This window comes from Girardinichthys multiradiatus, chromosome 9, assembly GCF_021462225.1.
Source record: "Girardinichthys multiradiatus isolate DD_20200921_A chromosome 9, DD_fGirMul_XY1, whole genome shotgun sequence".
NCBI classification, from domain to species: Eukaryota; Metazoa; Chordata; class Actinopteri; order Cyprinodontiformes; family Goodeidae; genus Girardinichthys; species Girardinichthys multiradiatus.
Window position 1 is genome coordinate 44,277,417 of NC_061802.1, and position 20,486 is coordinate 44,297,902.

Sequence of the window (20,486 nt, forward strand, 5' to 3'; positions counted from 1 at the left end):
AACCAAATGTATTTAAGGTTTAAAAAAAGTGGATTTTACAAGAAATGTCCCCTCCTCTCCTGATCAACATCTTGAAACCAGGGATGAAGTTAAAAGATGTTGCATTGCACACTGCTGGATCCTAACAAGGTTGCAAGATTTAAAATGCAAACGGAAGAAACTGGAGCAAGAGACAGTTTAATAAAAATGAAAACACAAACGGGCTGTTTATCAGCTGATCTAATGTGGTGCTCTACATGTCACCCTGCGCCTCTTTGGCCTGGGGGCTACTGCTTCTGTGCTTCACTGACAGTCTACTACTGTACGCCTGCCGTGGGGTGATGCCTTGTATCTGTCCGCCTGGAGCTGCAGTGGCCTCTTGGAGTCCAGTCCAACTGTCCTTTGCTCCTCAGGGGTGCTCTGTGTTACAGGTTTACTGTTCTCACCACTCTAACAACTGTGGACCTCCAGGTGACAAACTCACACCCACTCAACACAAATGCACTTACTTCTACACATATGCCTCAGTTTCCTGTTCTTAGCTGACAGGAGTGGCACCCGGTGTGGTCTTCTGCTGCTGTAGCCCATCTGCCTCAAGGTTCAACGTGTTGTGCGTTCAGAGATGCTCGTCTGCATGCCTTGGTTGGAACGAGTGGTTATTTGAGTTACTGTTGCCTTTCTATCAGCTCGAACCAGTCTGGCCATTCTCCACTGGCATCAAGGTATTTGCGCCCTCAGAACTGCCGCTCACTGGATATTTTCTCTTTTTCGGACCATTCTCTGTAAACTCTAGAGATGATAGTGTGTGAAAATCCCAGTACATCAGCAGTTTCTGAAATACTCAGACCACCCCGTCTGGCACCAACAACCATGCTATGTTCAAAGTCACTTAAATCACCTTTCTTCCCCATTCTGATGCTCCGTTTGAACTGCCGCAGATCCTCTTGACCATGTCTACATGCCTAAATACATTGAGTTGCTGCCATGTGATTGGCTGATTAGAAATTTGCGTTAACAAGCAGTTGGACAGGTGTACCTAATAAAGTGGCTGGTGAGTGTATATTTTCTCCATTGAGTCCTGGGTCTCCATCCATTGGACATGCCTGGAAAACCACCACATAGGTTCTATAAAGTTAACCTTTAAAACTTAATAAAGCAAGTTTTTTTTTTTTGGTCTTTGTTTTTTCCACAAAAACCCTTTATTTATATGGCGGATAGTTGTCCGACCAGCTTAGATGGTTCTTGATTTATTGAGGGCTGACCTACTCATTTTCAAGGAAGCTGGACTGGATGATGAAGTCAACAGCAATTGCTTGGCAAAGATTTTATTTGAAGCCAAAACAGTACACTTTACTTTGTGAAAGCCTTGTGAAAGTTCTCATTTGGATTGTCTGGTCATTGGACGGTTTCTAGTTCTTTTCCTGGCCATCACGGAGTAAACAAAGGAGAAGGTAAGTCTCTGGTTGGATGCTCCTGTAGTGGGAAAAGAAAATATTAACTGATGTTTCTTATTAAATTAAAGAACTAGAAGGAGAGACAAAGCACAACATGGTTTGAACTGCAGTGGTACAGTGCCTTAAAAAGGTATTCATACATCTTAATTTTTCTACAGTTTGTCACATTACACCACAAACACCAGAGTGTTTTACTGGTTATTTCTGATCTGATAGAGCAACACAGGTAGTACATAGTTGTGAAGAGAAAGGAAAATGATAAAAGCTTTAAAGCTAACACAAAGATCTAAAAAAAAAAAAAATGTGGCTGAGATAAAGACATCTATTAACATGTCTGATAAGCTGATCAGGTATCAGCTATTGAGTTGTGCTCAGCAGAAGCTGTACTTTCAGTATGGCAGTTTGTTGCACTATATATTAATTAGGGTTAAAAACAACAATCTAGTGTTTTGTTTCCACTTCAAAATGAGGAATGTTCTATAAAATCTAAATTATGTCAAAGTTTGTCTGTAGCGTGACAAAATGTGACATATAGTAAGGGCCATGAATCTTTTAAGGAACACTGTAGAGATTTGTGCTGACTCTGTAACTCACACTGTCCATGAAGCCAGGCATGTCCTGTATGACCAGGCACTCACTGCTCACATATTGCTCCTTTCTTCCTCTATTCAGCCTCCAGACTTTACCCGCAATCACCATGGTAACTACCATCATGGCTGCTGCTACACATGCTCCCACAGCTGTAACCGTAGTGATCTTACTGCCTGCTCCCTGTGGAGCTGATTGGTCAGCTGCTTTGATGAGAGGGCCAGCAGAAGGAACTACAGACTGGGGCAGAGGTTGAGGAGCCAGTAGTCCAGATATATCTAGGAGAGGATATATAACAATAAAAAGGACCGTAGGTTAGTTTAAAATGTTTGACCAGTCAGGGAAAAGGCAGTGAGTGGTGCTGGCATCGTCATTATACTGACAGTAAGAAACCACTTCACCGAACTGCTGCAGGAAATAAAGAACGAACTGCATCTCAGGCCGATTATTGTATTTTGCTTCATTAGAGGTACATCTCAAAAAATGTGACTTGTGAAAAAGGCCAATTTATTTTTCACTCATTTCAGAAAGTAAAACTTATATTCATTGCACACAAAGTGACATTTTTCAAGCCTTTCTTTCTTGTAATTTTGTTCATTGTGGCTAAAGATAATAAAAACCTATAATTCTGTGTCTCAGAAAATCAGAATAGTACATGAGCTCAATAAAAAAGTATAATTTAAACAGCAATGCCAGGCTTCTATAAAAGTATGTTTATTTCTATGCACTCAATACTTGGTTGGGCCTCCTTTTGAATGTGTTACTGGGTGGCATGGAGGTGATCAGTCTGTGGTTCTGCTGAGGTGTAATGGAAGCCCAGATTGCTTTGTTAGCCACCTTCAGGACATCTGTATTGTTGGTTCTGGTGTCTTTCATCTTCCTCTTGACAATTCTCCGTAGATTTTCTAGAGGATTCAGGTCCAACCAGTTTCCTTGCCAATCAAGCACAGTCACACCATGGTCATTGAGCTTTTGGTACCTTTGGCAGTGTGGACAGGTGCCAAGTCCTGTTGGATAAATGAAATCAGCATCTTCATGAAGCTTACCAGCAGAAGGAAGCATGAAGTGCTCTAAAATTTCCACGTTGATCGCTGTGTTGACTTGGGAAAACAGTGGACCAACACCAGCAGATGACATTGCAACCCAAACCATCGGTGACTGTGAAAACGTCACATTGGACTTCAAACAACATGGATTCTGGTCCTCTCCACTCTTCCTTCAGCTTTTGGATCCTTGATTTCCAAATGAGATGCAAACTTCACTTTCATCTGTAAACAGGACTTCAAAATGCTAAGCAACTGTCCAGTACTTTTTCTCCGTAGCCCAGCTAAGACGCTTGTAGTACATGTGTAGAATTTGTCTGTGTGTAGTGCCTGTTGATGTGCTGACCCCAGCTTCAGTCCACTCCTTGCCAACCTTTCTTGAATGGGTTTTGTTTGACAATCCTCGCTAGGTTACGGTTGTCCCTGTTGCTGGTACACCTTCTCCAACTACTCCACTTTCTATGAACGTGATTGAATACAACACTCAAGATTTGAAATATTTCTCTCTATGTTTAATGAATCGATATAAAATATAAGTTCTACCTATTTGAAATGAGTGACAAAAAATATTGAACTTTGTCACAATATTGTTTTTGCAGATGCACCTGTATAAACAGATATAGAACATTTGTTGGTACTTATTTTAAAGACAGTGATCAGAAAGTTGATTTTATGTCTGGGGAACCATTTCTGTGCTGATTTAGCCATATGTTTTGGACCATTCATTAAAACTCACTGATGACCTGTTCTCAGTTTACTGGCAGTTTTCATTTAAAATGTCCTGGGATTTCAGAGTTCATGATACCATGTGTCACGGCCTTTCTGTTTCCAAGCCAAAATAGTTCCAAAAAAAGGCCGTCGGTGGCAACAGGTGGTCTAGTTTCTTGAACGCACTTCTGACTTTATTGTTTGAAAAATACCTTTTTATTTCTTGCAAAATTATAGGCAAAATAATAACCAAAAAATTCTTACAACTTTGATGTAAACGAAAATTGGCTTAAACACATCTTACAAGGACAAAAAGTGGTCGAAAAGTGGTCAAAACATTATTGTAAAAAACCTCCCGTCATCACACCGGACATTTTGTTTTTCAACAAGCGCCGCACAGTGTGTTCTTAATCTCTTAAATTACTGGGAGGGGCTTAAAAGTTACCAAAGAAATCATAATAATTCCAAACAATTAATTTCATATCATCATTCCAAACCAACTGAAATATATTCTAACAACCTATAAGTAAATAGAACTTATGATTTACAAAATTCAACATAAATGGCCATAACACCATGCACTTTAGCAAGGTTCCCAGGACGCTTGGAGGAGAAACAGGCCCACGGAATGCTTATCTATGGTTATAAAGAGATTTTCCACACATTCATACTAAGGCTAAACCTACCTTGGTCGTTTGTTAAAGTCCCCGGAAAGTTTAGCTAACTTAACGTGTTTAGGTTTTTGAACAGCTAGTTGGCATATGTATATAGCATCCAATGGTTGCCATAAAGACCAGGTGAACCCAAGGCTTTGTTGACATGCTGGCAAGATAAAAAATGGGTTCCTGTGCTTAAAGAAATTGGTTAGAAGTTCGTTGACTCTTCAGTCAACAAGTAAAGTATAAATTAGGAACTGTTCTGAAACAAGCATTTTCTAAAGGGCACTGTAATGTAAGTAAGCTGAGATTTTGTTGAAAACAAACAGTAAAATTAAAGACTAGACTTTTTAATGTTTTCTGTGTGAAATTGTGCTGCCGCCATAAAAAATGACCTTATAAAGCCTTCTGTCCACATCTTTGTCAGAGGTGCCATCACACTGTCTGTTTATGTAAGTCTTCTGTGTGACATCATCATCCTCTTCAATCATCTAATGATAAAAAAGACTCCCCACCTTCAAGACTGAAAAGAAAGAAGGAGTCGTCTCCCTTGATGAAGCTCCTACTCATCAGCTTGCTGTGTGAGATGAAGGTGCTGGTCCCAAAGCCGGGGCCTCGATAGTAAGAGCTGCCATCAGGCATGGTTATTTTATATCCCACCTTTCTGGGGTCATCCCATCGATACTTGGTACCTAAAACCAACAGGTTACAAACTGGCACAGCAGCTTATAGAAAATGTATCTACAGGTCCCACCATCACCACTTTCATACCATTTGAGTACATCTCGTTGGGGTTGGTGGTCACCATCCAGTGCAGGTTCATCTGCTGTCTGATATCAGACTGCTGATCCATCAGGGCCATGGTAGCCTCTTCAGGTTGTGGTCATTGGGACCTGAGGTTAGGTGTAAGTAGGTACCTATGTACCCGGGAATGTCACTCTTAAGGTACACACCCACCTGAAGACACCGAACAAATATAGAGAAAAATGGAGAAACCGATGGGGTGAACATAATTTGTACAGCTCTAAAGAAGAAAGAAAATTATTTTCTAAGCGATATTTGTTTGTGCAAACCAAACTTACCATGTGCCTAACCCAGCAACTGGTCCTTTTCTTTATAAAAGGTTTGTTATGTTGTAAAGTTTGTTACTGGGTAATTGTAGTAAATGTTGAATAACTTCTTTAATAGTTGCAAAGTTTAAAATATCAAAACTCTCAAACAATGACTTAAATATAAAAAACATGTGAAATGAAAATGGAAGTCCATCTACTCCTTGTCAGTATTACAAAACCCTACAGTTCTCGGTCTCTGAGATCCAGTTTCCATGTCTTTTTTTACCTTCTGTCATCTCAGATTTCCAACACAGGAAATTCTCAGTGAGATAGTTATGTGCATAAGTTAAAGTGCCGCTTATAAATTTTAAATTCATAAACAGTGACTAAAATATTCCACCCTTTCTGCCGTTGTAGAAATAAATGGAGAAAGTAGCCATCAGATGTTGCTGATCAAGTACACGTCATTAATTAATTGTCATCAGATGGGAACACTCCTTTAAAAGCAGGAGTTTTGGTAGACTGCAGGCCTGAAGCATATACAGGTCCTTCTCAAAAAATTAGCATATTGTGATAAAGTTCATTATTTTCCATAATGTCATGATGAAAATTTTACTTTCATATATTTTAGATTCATTGGACACTAACTGAAATATTTCAGGTCTTTTATTGTCTTAATACGGATGATTGTGGCATACAGCTCATGAAAACCCAAAATTCCTATCTCACAAAATTAGCATATTTCATCCGACCAATAAAAGAAAAGTGTTTTTAATACAAAAAACGTCAACCTTCAAATAATCATGTACAGTTATGCACTCAATACTTGGTCGGGAATCCTTTTGCAGAAATGACTGCTTCAATGCGGCGTGGCATGGAGGCAATCAGCCTGTGGCACTGCTGAGGTCTTATGGAGGCCCAGGATGCTTCGATAGCAGCCTTTAGCTCATCCAGAGTGTTGGGTCTTGAGTCTCTCAACGTTCTCTTCACAATATCCCACAGATTCTCTATGGGGTTCAGGTCAGGAGAGTTGGCAGGCCAATTGAGCACAGTGATACCATGGTCAGTAAACCATTTACCAGTGGTTTTGGCACTGTGAGCAGGTGCCAGGTCGTGCTGAAAAATTAAATCTTCATCTCCATAAAGCTTTTCAGCAGATGGAAGCATGAAGTGCTCCAAAATCTCCTGATAGCTAGCTGCATTGACCCTGCCCTTGATAAAACACAGTGGACCAACACCAGCAGCTGACACGGCACCCCAGACCATCACTGACTGTGGGTACTTGACACTGGACTTCTGGCATTTTGGCATTTCCTTCTCCCCAGTCTTCCTCCAGACTCTGGCACCTTGATTTCTGAATGACATGCAGAATTTGCTTTCATCCGAAAAAAGTACTTTGGACCACTGAGCAACAGTCCAGTGCTGCTTCTCTGTAGCCCAGGTCTGGGGAATGCGGCACCTGTAGCCCATTTCCTGCACACGCCTGTGCACGGTGGCTCTGGATGTTTCTACTCCAGACTCAGTCCACTGCTTCCGCAGGTCCCCCAAGGTCTGGAATCGGCCCTTCTCCACAATCTTCCTCAGGGTCCGGTCACCTCTTCTCGTTGTGCAGCGTTTTCTGCCACACTTTTTCCTTCCCATAGACTTCCCACTGAGGTGCCTTGATACAGCACTCTGGGAACAGCCTATTTGTTCAGAAATTTCTTTCTGTGTCTTACCCTCTTGCTTGAGGGTGTCAATAGTGGCCTTCTGAACAGCAGTCAGGTCGGCAGTCTTACCCATGATTGGGGTTTTGAGTGATGAACCAGGCTGGGAGTTTTAAAGGCCTCAAGAATCTTTTGCAGGTGTTTAGAGTTAACTTGTTGATTCAGATGATTAGGTTCATAGCTCGTTTAGAGACCCTTTTAATGATATGCTAATTTTGTGAGATAGGAATTTTGGGTTTTCATGAGCTGTATGCCAAAATCATCTGTATTAAGACAATAAAAGACCTGAAATATTTCAGTTATTGTGCAATGAATCTAAAATATATGAATGTTAAATTTTCTTTATCACAATATGCTAATTTTTTGAGAAGGACCTGTATACAGGGGTTGGACAATGAAACTGAAACACCTGGTTTTAGACCACAATAATTTATTAGTATGGTGTAGGGCCTCCTTTTGCGGCCAATACAGCGTCAGTTCATCTTGGGAATGACATATACAAGTCCTGCACGGTGGTCAGAGGGATTTTAAGCCATTCTTCTTGCAGGATAGTGGCCAGGTCACTACGTGATACTGGTGGAGGAAAACGTTTCCTGGCTCGCTCCTCCAAAACACCCCAAAGTGGCTCAATAATATTTAGATCTGGTGACTGTGCAGGCCATGGGAGATGTTCAACTTCACTTTCATGTTCATCAAACCAATCTTTCACCAGTCTTGCTGTGTGTATTGGTACATTGTCATCCTGATACACGGCACAGCCTTCAGGATACAATGTTTGAACCATTGGATGCACATGGTCCTCAAGAATGGTTCGGTAGTCTTTGGCAGTGACGCGCCCATCTAGCACAAGTATTGGGCCAAGGGAATGCCATGATATGGCAGCCCAAACCATCACTGATCCACCCCCATGCTTCACTCTGGGCATGCAACAGTCTGGGTGGTACGCTTCTTTGGGGCTTCTCCACACCGTAATTCTCCTGGATGTGGGGAAAACAGTAAAGGGGGACTCATCAGAGAACAATACATGTTTCACATTGTCCACAGCCCAAGATTTGCGCTCCTTGCACCATTGAAACCGACGTTTGGCATTGGCATGAGTGACCAAAGGTTTGGCTATAGCTGCCCGGCCGTGTATATTGACCCTGTGGAGATCCTGACGGACAGTTCTGGTGGAAACAGGAGAGTTGAGTTGCACATTTAATTCTGCCGTGATTTGGGCAGCCGTGGTTTTATGTTTTTTGGATACAATCCGGGTTAGCACCCGAACATCCCTTTCAGACAGCTTCCTCTTGTGTCCACAGTTAATCCTGTTGGATGTGGTTCGTCCTTCTTGGTGGTATGCTGACATTACCCTGGATACCGTGGCTCTTGATACATCACAAAGACTTGCTGTCTTGGTCACAGATGTGCCAGCAAGACGTGCACCAACAATTTGTCCTCTTTTGAACTCTGGTATGTCACCCATAATGTTGTGTGCATTTCAATATTTTCAGCAAAACTGTGCTCTTAACCTGCTAATTGAACCTTCACACTCTGCTCTTACTGGTGCAATGTGCAATCAATGAAGACTGGCTACCAGGCTGGTCCAATTTAGCCATGAAACCTCCCACACTAAAATGACAGGTGTTTCAGTTTCATTGTCCAACCCCTGTATGTGCTAATACCATGCCATGGCAGAAAGATATCAGCAATGACCTTAGAGAACCAGCTGTTATTGCCTTATCTGAAAATATAGTATATAAGGTCATTTTTCAAACACTTTGATGTCTATCATTCAACAGGGAGAGATTTTTTACAACTAGAAAATATTCAGTGAAGCTGCCAGTTTTCCATGCAGTAGTAATCCCAAAAGGTTCCCACAAACTCCATCTTCATATTTACCGGCCACAGGTAAAATGGTAAATATAAAAGTTCATAAAAAACTATTTCAAAAAGACTGAATGAGAATGAGCTGCATTATACTGTATTATGAATTTCAATCACATCCTTGCAATTTCAACATGTACAGAATTACAACTGCAAAGGACTTCTGCATTTTGTGATTGGTTATTACCTGTCAATTTTTGACTTAGTGACTTATTGTCTGATGTGCTTTAGGTCATACAAAGGGGTGGGAACATTTAAATGACAAAGAAATAAAGCACAAAGTGAGAACAATGTGGGTAATCACAACCAATATGGTTCTGCTGAATGTTTTTCTGGCATCACAGAGTCCAATATGTAATTCTTGCTAGTCCTCTCGATAAGAAGAAAATGAAAGCACACACTACATCTGAGCAGAGGAGATGGTAGAGATGTCTGGTGAAAACTGCACTAAGCAAGTTAAATTCAATTAATTTATTTATTCAGTGCCAGTTCACAACACATGTTGTCTCCAGGCACGATGTGCAAAATATTGTAAAAACAGTCAATTCAATCGAATCATACATAAAATTCCAAGTCAATTACATACATTCCAATTGTTCCTAGTTGTCAAACAAAGCAGTCAGGTTCAGTTTATTATTCAAATGGCCCAAATATTTTCTCTCTAAGGAAACTCAGCAGATGAGTCACTGACTTACAGCATTCACTCCTAGATGAGCATCTAGTGTCTGTGGACGGGTGCCTGGATATCAGCACAAACATCTAAGATCAGCAGTGAAGGAGGACAGTTATTAGGGCTTGTTTTACATCTACAGGAAATGGGCACTTTGCAGTCATGGAGTTCACTATAAACATTTATAATGACCCAAAGGCTGGGCTGAGCTGAGTTATATGAACATTGCTTTTAATTCTCAGTGCATTAAAACAACATTGTGAAAGACGATAAGGCCAATGTTCTTTCAAGTGGTCAAACTATGGGATATTTATAGTTTTATTTATTTATTTCACTGTCCAGGTAGTACAAGGAAATATTTTATTTTATCTAGTGAGGTTCTAGAACTGAAAGAGCTTCAGATCCTCCCCCTATGCCTAAAGAGGTTGCATCAAGAATTTATACACATTAACATCTATCTAAAGTTCTGCGTTGTCACTTAGGTTCAAAGGTGATTTAACAGTTTTATCCCTTTTTATTGTTACCTGGAAGGAGTAACCCGACGGTGACAGAAAGCGAGGGCTGTACAGTTTCTCTCCTGGTGGAGTGGTGGCCAGCAGGCCAGTCATGTTACGGATGTACCAGATGTGCTGAGGACATTTTGTGGATGACAGGTTGATATCATCCACAGAGAAACCTCCATGTGATGGACTCTTTCCCCTCACCCCCTGAAAAACCAGCCGGGCCTTCCGGGTCACGTTCAGGTTGATGTTATGCAGCTCCCAGGAGCCCATAACACCTCCTATAAAGGAAAAGAAAAAAACACTCAGAAGATGTTTTTCCCTAGAATTATTATTTTGTTTATTTCTCTGCATCAGCAGCAACAGATCTTAATTTGTATTTAAATATGACTGTTCAGTTCTGATAGTATTTATGGGTTTACCACAAGATGTCACCAAAGTACCAATTTTGTAAATCATACAGTCTCCACAGTACAGATTCCTGCTGATAAAAAGAAAATATTTTCCCACCTGAAATGCTCTTGAATAGTTTGAGTTTACCGCTGGGGTTGGCTGAGTCATACTCTTTGACCCATATATTCAGAACATCATCAACTGCCCCGGTGTTATATAGGAAGAACTGCAGACACTGAGCTCCATGTTTGGGGTAAAGCCAACGGCTCTCAAGGGAAGCACTCTCACCTGGTTCAACAGATTCTGTGCTGAAATGCATGAAGTAGCCTTTTCCTGCGGAGACATAGTCAAAAAGGTCATTTCAGAGCTCTCACTTTTAACTAGAGGTCTAGATTTCCATGATCAGCATTTTAAATGACAAGTATAATGGGTAATATATCAAAACAAAATGCTTTAGTAAATCCGTATGCTTCTATCTAAAGTTATCTAAAGTTTGTTAACAGGGATAAACTTGCAACAGATGACAAACATAAAAAAGAAAAGAAAAGAACCTGGTCCTTGGCACCAATGTTATGGCAGTGCAAATATGATATAGCAGTTTCCACTCTACTTTCAGATCACAATTTAATTCAATTCAATTCAGTTTTATTTATATAGCGCCAATTCACAACACATGTAGTCTCAAGGCACTTCACAACAGTCAGGTACATACATTCCAAATAATCCTAACCATTGAACAGTGCAGTCATTATTATTTATTCAAATTGGATAAAAAGTTTTTCTGTCTAAGGAAACCCAGCAGATTGCATCCAGTCAGAGACTTGCAGCATTCACTCCTCCTGGATGAGCATGTAGAGACAGTGGACAGTCACTGGCGTTGACTTTGCAGCAATCCCTCATACTGAGCATGCATGTAGCGACAGTGGAGAGGAAAAACTCCCTTTTAACCGGAAGAAACCTCCAGCAGAACCAGGCTCAGTGTGAGCGGCCATCTGCCACGACCGACTGGGGGTTTGAGAGAACAGAGCAGAGACACAAAGAGAACACAGAAGCACTGATCCTGGAGTACTTTCTATGGGAAGGAAAAGTAAATATTAATGGATGGAGCTCCTTTAGTGACTTCATCTAGAAAGCCACTAAAGCCAGTTTTCAAGGTTAGAGTCTGAAAGAGAGCACATAGAGTTAGTCACAGTAAAAGCTCAGTCAATTTCCATGTCTAGGAGAGAGAAAGGTTTAAATACTAAAAGACAGGGCTATGTGGATCATCAGTAGAGGGTGAGCATTAAGTTGTTGCCAGCAGAAGCTCGGACGATTCCCCTCTCCAGAAAGGTGTCACAGGTAGACACAGAGCCAGGCCAGGTGTAGCTTCTAGGAAGAGAAAAGAGGGAGAACAAAATTAAAAGCTGAAATAACAGCAAATAATGCAAAATTGGAGAGTAGTGTGAGAATGTAGCGAAGAGGGTGAAAGTGGTCATTATGTCCTCCAGCAGCCTAAACCACTCTAACTATAAGCTTTATCAAAAAGGAAAGTTTTAAGCCTAGCCTTAAAAGTAGACAGTTTGTCCATCAAGAGCCCACAGATGGCCATTGTTATACTAAAAACCATGATTGGGATACCTCTCTCTGTCAAATTGACCATAACTATTGGAAAAGAGACGGGGTCACACAGGTAGCAGAAATGGAGGATGTGTTTGCACCTCAACCATAACTGAGCCGTTATGGTCCAGTTATCCTTGCTTTAAAATCTAGATATAACCTTTAGTCACAATCACAGCAGGCATAAGAGTAACAGAGAGAAAGAGGAAGCAGTGTTCATCAAGAAAACTCTAGATCTAAAACTACCAAATATTTAAGGAAAATGTAAAAATCTTTGATTAAAATTAAAAACGTACCGGAGTGTTACTTCTGTTTATATATTACATGCAGTACATTATATAAAAACATGGTCTGTGCTAACTAGTGAAATACTTCAGAATTTACACAGTCATTTGTACAAATATCCTGTTTTTTTTAACTTGAATGTTAAATGGTTTCCTGGTTTCTATCCCATACAGAGAGATGCTCCACTCCCTATTGAATGTGTTCTTTCTTTTGGAAAAGCTTTGGGTTTTCCCACCACACGGTCAACATGATGAAATGTTCTATAACGACCAGGCCTTTTTTAGTAATGACATCATTTTACACACCATTCATGCAACCGTCAACAAAACATTTCACACCAACTGGGTGTTGCAGTTTGCCAATATGATGCCTGCACTTTGTACAGGTGGCTATTGTAAATCACCCCACCCACTCTTTATCTTTTTTATTTTAGCTGATTGATTCCAAGAGCAAAGATAAAATGCTGACAAGTGGTAGACACCATGTTCCCATAAATGCTTCCAGTCTTTAGTTTATTTTACATTTTTCCAAACATTGAAGGTATCGTTTCTTTCCATGAAACCCTGACCGTTGAATCATGCAATTGTTCAACAATCCTGAAGGTCAATGCTAAGCAGCACAACACATTTGTAATGACTGGAAGATCACCTTTGCATTGTCCCATGTTGGTGACGTCAGTCTGAGGCCCTCCAGACACAGAGCTGCGCTGTTCCCACATGGCTGGGCCAGAACCCTGAATCATCCCACAAATGTTGGCTTCTTCAAAGTCACAACTGTCCACGAAGGTGGAGGTTTTAGCTGTGGAGAAGAGACAGTCTCAGCTATATGAAGGAATAGTAGATCATATCTAAATATCTATTATTTATACAGCTCACAGGCTTCCGCCAAATTCCTGGGTGGATATTTTTAAGAATTGTTCGAACTCATTGTGATCAGTTGTTTTTTTTTTCTGGCATGTACCTTTATAGTCTATACATTTTTAATAAAGGTGAGGTCACCAATCCAAAACTTGAAGAACCTATAGGTAGTCCTCCATCTTCATTATTTATCCACTTTGTGCAATGCACTATTACTAGTGGAAGGAAAAGAGACTCATAGAATGATGCTTCCACCACCATACTTAACTGCTGGTGCAGTGTTGAAAATACTGCTTTTGCTCCTGCAAACATTAATCTTGTCACTCTGTGCGATTAGTTCCATTTTTTTATCTGACCATAAAGCTTTTTCCCAGAAGGCATCAGGCTTGTCCATAGGTGTAGCTATATTCTTGTTCAGATTGTTGGTGTTAATTTTGGACTGGGGCTTCTTTCCTGGTTGTCACCCTCTCAGTCCATGTTGATACAAAACTGGCTTTATTATGTGCTGAGACACTGGTGTTCCAGCATCTTCCTGTTTATGATATACTTGAGCCTCAGTGGTACCTGGGTTATTATTATTATTATTATTAACTCCCAAACCTCTTTCCTTTCATCAAATCATACAAGGTGGTAGGATATATGTCAAAAGTGTGTAATGTGTTTCAAGACATGACCATTTATAGTTTTAAATGTTGCATCTTCTAATGTGTATTTTTCTGTTTACTGCATTCATTTTCCAGCACACATTTTTCCCCTGTTTATCTGAAATGCTGTGAATGCTGGGTTTTTGTACAATTTTACATAAAGCAAGGTAAAAAAACAACAACTCGAGATTATATTTAAAAGACATTCAGATTTTATCACCAATCTACTACAATTTATCAACAATCAGTTGAGAACGCTTATTATGTAAGCGATTTGAATGATGGCACCTTTGATCTGCTATGTTGTCAGGCCTCTTATCTGAGCCACACGGAAGACCTGACTGAAACAACAAGAGGCTGTAACCTGATCTCCAGAATTAAGGATGAAACTTTATTGCATTAAATCTTTATGGTCAACAAATCTAAAATCTGCTTAGAAACATTTGTGTCATAAAGTACACATAAAGTAAAAGTGAGCAGAGCAGAAGGCGGAAAACAAACAAGCTGGGGGCCTGGATCAGGTGCTACAGAGGCCTATTTAACTGAGTATGAGAGATGCTAATCTCCTTAATAAAGCGGGCTATAATACCTATTGTCATCTCTAGTTTCTGCATGCTTGTGTTGCAGCTAAGATATTCACAGCTTCCTCACAGCTAATACGTTGAAGCCTATTGCAAGTCCCATTGCATGTCAGCATCAGGTAGCATGAAAAACAAACTTTTCTAACATTTCTTGTAATTGCCTCCTTTTGGTTTAGTATAAAGGCAGGAACAAAATTACCATTCAATACTTTAAAAACACACTGAGCAAACTTCTAGTTTTGAGTTTAGCATTTAACACTGTCTTTTTGATCTTTTTATGCCAAAGGCAAATGTTTCTTAAAAACAAACTTGAATTTCTCAGAAATTGTTTGTGAACTCACAAAATAAAATTCCTAATAACTTTAGCTTAAGACTATATGCAGTACTTATAATTAGTGGCATCTAAGCCACTTGCCCTTCTCAGATGACGCCATGTTATGACTCACTGCAGATATAGAGGAGGTTGAGCTTGGTTAGGTCACTGGCACTGAATCCCATCCTCTGACCAATCACATCCATGAATTGTGGGATCTTTGTGACGATGGTGGACTCAGAGTTGATGCTGAAGTATGTCTTACCGTAGTGCATCACAGATCCATAGTCATATGGAACCCCCAGTGCATCGGACTCAGTGTCATTATATATTTTAAAGTTTCTTTCGTTTCCTGGATGACAGTAAAATATCAGGAGATTTTAGCCCTTCCATGAAACAGTATCACAAGCCAATGCCAATCGCTAAAGAGAGTACTGGTCTACTGTCAAAAAGAAAAATACATGTGCTAGTTGCTAGAAGTTGAACAATATTAAAAACCTACGTACACACATTTGAATCTAAAGTCCTTTCCACACAGAATGAGGTCCACACTCTGACCTCAGCCATACAAATACTGTTGTTTGGTTGGTTACCTTTGTAATGTTGGCAAAAAGACTGAATAATTGATAGAAATCAGCTTGAAGAAAAAACACACACACAATGATACATGTCCTGTGAATCAAGGCATTACCGGGTTCAATGTATTTCCATATGATATTGACGTAGTCATCATGATCCGCTCGGGATTGCTCGTGCCAGAAACCTAGAGCATGTAGGAACTCGTGCTCAACTATGCCCACTTTGTCACATTTTGCACCAATGGACAGCTGCTGCTTCCCCTTGCGGTGGTTACCCACTAAAGAGGAGCAGCTTCAGAGAGAAAAAGCAATCAAGATGCACACACTGTTATCTCTCAATGGTCACACAGTTTGACTCATCATTCCAGGCCTTGAAAAGCTTGAAATTCTATGTTTTTTTATGTGTTGCATTTTTTAAATAATGAAATTAACCCTGGCTGAATGAAGAGAGACAAAATTTTGTGTTAACAATACTCATGGATGTTCTCCAAGACCTCTACACCTCTTAAATAGGGGCAAATGCTTCAGTCAAATGATATATAGACTGTAGAATAATGCAACCCAGGCCAGCAGAGGAGAAAGAGGAAGGAAAAAGTAATGTCTTGCCCCTAAAAAGGTAACGTTTGCACTGCGAGAAGGGAAAGGGAGAGACAATTTTCAATTCTTTGAGAAGAGAGATGAGCAGCACATTCCACACAGCTTGAGCTAAACTCAGTAGCATTTTTCTCAGAGTAAACACAAGTTATCAGTTCATTTTGACAACATAAAATACTTAAAAATCTTTATAATCTATAAATTCTTTAGCACCACAGTTATTGACACCATTCATTTGACTCTTTGATGTCATGGACCTTGCAGTAAAAGCTCTACAACTTCATATAAATAATTCAGCTTTTTTCTAGTAGTCACCTACGACATATTAAGAATCTGTGACACCAAACAACCTGCCATTGTTTTACAGAGGGTTAAAAAAAGGTGAAATGCGACTTTAAAGCCACAATGAATGATGACAAAGACTGAGTCTGACAATTGTATGATCAACTTGTAAGACATTTGAGTATGATTAAATACATAAAAATATTTTATCTTGGAAAAGAGCTGTCTTATAGTATTAATGAATAAATTAATTTAATGCATTGGAAAACAAAATCCCATGCACTGGAAAAGTGTGAAGCCTGCATTGAATTATAAGATACAGTGTATAAATTCAGTGTAAAAAAAATAGGTAGAGAAAAAAACCTGTCTCATATGCCTTTGAAAGTATAGCAAATGTTAATGCTGGCAGTTAGGCATTTTCTCAAGATAGAGGCCAAACTAAGATAATATTTATTATTTTCTTTTCCTATACCATGACCAAATGTGTGTAACAGATATTAATCAAGAGAACATGGGGGCCCACTATGATAGTTTATACATAGTGACCAGAATTTCATGCTATGCCCCATTAGTGAAGGCAACACCCTGTCTACTCACCCATTGCCTTTGAACACAGAGATGTACTGTTTCTCTTCTTTCCATGGTGTGAAATCAATGCAGGTCTTTAGTCTGTACTGATCAAATACCTTCAGAATTACACCCTTTGCATTAATGTCTATATGTTACAAAGAGCAGAGGAAAGAAAAGACAATTTATAGCAGCCTGTTTTAGTGAGTTTCTGGTGTAGGTACACTGAGTGTCAGTTTTCAATGATCTTACCCAGACTGTCCTCCAGGTAGTAGGGAATGGTTGTTGGCCAGCGATACCTATCCCCTTTGATGGAGTTTCTGTCATGGATCTAAATCGAGTGAGGAATTCTGTTATGTTGTAGAATTGTTATAGAGTAGTTGTCATCAAAGATTGTTATGTGAATTCTGTTGTGATTTCACAATTTACTTACTGGACAGTATCAGATAATGTATAATAACGTTATATTTTAACAAATAGGTTTGGATCAAACACAAAGTAAATGGAATGAAAGTACAGTTCTATGACTCATAATCCTATGTGGACTCACTTCATCCTGCTCGATATCTCCCTCCAGGAGATCCAGGCCAGCAGCTGCAAAGGATTGTGGGTATTCATGAAAATTTAAGCACAGACTCTGAGAACAGCAAAATGACCAAAAATAATGATGTCTCAAACAAACCTGTATGTTATTAATGTCAAAGATGTCCCACTCTTGGCCTTGATCAACATCAGTTTCTGCATATGTAGAATAAATGTTAAGATGCTGTCACACTGTTTCCTCACTTGTGATGTACACTGGCATTTTGAAAACACATTACTTGCTAACAAGCATGAGGAAACCAAGAGGATTTTGTGAACATCAATTCTTGTCATTTCTGTATTTTTTGTTTTACTTAGTTCTGAAAAGGGCATGTATATTTAGATCAATGGTGTGGAAGTCACAGTATTTTGCTGCATCATGTGATACATTATTTTGTAATGACATCACTGTCAGGATTTTTAAAAAAATAGTAAGGGTCAGTGGACCATTTGGAAATGAAATTGAAATGCCAAGAAGACGGATAATTATTACCCAAATGAATCAGGCAGTAAGTGATGCCATAAGTTTTACCTTAAGTTTCAAGCATCCAGCTTCCTGAGGTGAATAAGACAGATACCGTAGTGTGATTAAGGAATAATAATATTGGGTCATTGCTGCGACATTTGAGTCAAAGTTTTGTTGATCCTGTAGTTGCGGGGCACATATGTGGTTTACATGGCGTTTGAGAACTGCAACGCTCATTCTCTGCAGAATTGTTTGACACATCCAAAGTAAAGCAATATGAGATTGCAATTTTCAATAGTAACTTTTGCAATATATATATATATATATATATATATATATATATATATATATACAAGTTCCCAAAGTAAATTTCCTAAAACTGTTGTTCAACAGTGTGTGTGTGTGTCTGTGTGTGTGTGTGTGTGTGTGTGTGTGTGTGTGTGTGTGTGTGTGTGTCTGTGTGTGTCTGTGTTTTATTGACCTCATAGCATAATTGCCCAAGTCATATTTGCCCGAACATGTTGAATTTTGAACTCTAGCTAAATTGGATTGCAGAAGACACTTAAAGTTAGTAAAATGATTGAAAGCAAGAAGCAGGCATGGAAATTGAGACGTCTTGTCCTAAATGTAAGTTTCTTACATTACTGAATTAACACATTTAGTAACTCTTTAGTTGACCCACCTGTTTCACCTGTCATTTCCGCTGTGGTCTGTAAAGTAAAATCATAAAAACACAAAAAGCTCTTCATAAACAACTTTTGAGTTGGTCAAGTTTGTTAAAATAGCGCCCTTTTGGCTCGTGCTGAGCTACTAAAATTAACCTAGCCTATGTACCAAGAGCCAGTTGTAAATTAGGGAATGAGCAGCCGTGAACAAAAGTGACTGTTGAAAGTGTGGATGACTGCGATAGGCTACTCAGTCGTCCAGACATCCAGTTGAAGAAGATTGAGACTTTTGGATGTAGGCTGTTAAAGGCTAGGCGTGTCATTTCCCGACACCAGCTTAAACAGAACTTTCAGTAAACCTATTTAGTAAGACCTCTCAAGTTTGGGGAAGTCCGGACCCGTTGGATGGAGAGCTGGATTGAGCAATCCCTTTTAGAATTTAGGAAGTAGGAGGGAGGGGTTAGCTCAGCGGACAACGAAAATACATGTGCAATGACCAATAAAGATAATTATTATTAGTGTTATATGAGGTGCAACAGTGAGGCAAAGCAAATAAATGACAATTACCTTTTCATATTCTCCTAGTTTCTTACGTAGTGATTTTAGACTGTACATTTGTCGAAACAAAAGACAGAAAATGCTACCATGTGACACAGATGTCAGAGGCAGTAATAATTAATGTGACTGTCTGGTTATTAGTTACTTTACTTTCTTCTTGGCTCCAAATCACTGGAAAAATTCAAAAGGTGAGAGAAAAACGAAAATGGTTATGTTTATGTTGAATGTATCATTAACATACATTAATAGATTGGATTTACTCTAAAATATAATTAAAATGTTCTAACATTGACTATATGTGTACACAAACTGATAGTTAATGTGTTTCAGTGAGACAGATGACATCACAAGAACACAGATAAAAGAAATTTAAAAGAAGTTTAAAAAAAGGTCATTCAACATATTAGTGGGGCAGATAACACAATAACTGCAAATTATGATAAAGCTTAAGATTTAGTATGGTTGTTCCATGGGATATATAGATCAAATCTGGCCATTTGAAAATCTGAGATGGTGGCTGTTTTTCAAGATGGCCACTATCAAACATGGTTCTCCTCATGATGTTTTGTCCAGTTGCTAAATTTTAATGCTTTTTATTTTAAAGCATGATGTAACCATTTTCCCATGCTAGAGCACCATAAAACCAAATCAAAAGCACATTTTAAAGAAAAACAAACACACTGGTGTTGAGTTGAGATCACTATAACACTAAATTTGTTATCATCAACGTGTCATTCACGGAGCATAACAACTTGGACAGAATGTAAAACCGTATGGCGAGAGAAAACTCCTATAATTCAAAGAAGCAAAACTTAATCCTGTCAAAAATACTGAAATAAGGGTATTATGTGAAATACACGATGACTTATCTAATAACAAAACTAAGGTGCAACTTGATCAATAGTTGCAATACTACAAAATCATATGGTATGGAATGTCTTATCAGAGCTAAATAGCTGCATGTTACATCAAAGGAAACAAGTTACATTTATAGAGTGTTCCTTGTGGATACACAAGATGAGATTCATCATAAAGTATCTTATAACTACAAATTTATATAAATGGAAAACGTCATCATACAAATCAACTGGGACAGAAATTATTCCTATAATCCTCTAGTATTTTATACTAAAAGATCATTTGTGAAATCAGCTTGATGGCATAAAGCCAAACAAAAGCCACACTAATCAGGGAGGATTTAAATTAAGCAGGTAACCACAGGGCAACAAGGTCAGGTGTAATGTCCATTTTACTGCGTTCTGTATGCATCTCTACATCTCACTGTCCAGTCTTCTTGAAACAT

At 39.2% G+C, this 20,486-nt stretch overlaps 1 pseudogene; it reads right to left on the reverse strand.

Moving 5' to 3' along the window:
- Positions 1–1,288: 1,288 nt before the first annotated feature.
- On the reverse strand, positions 1,289–18,842 carry LOC124873542 (annotated as a pseudogene).
- Between the last annotated feature and the right edge of the window lie 1,644 nt (positions 18,843–20,486).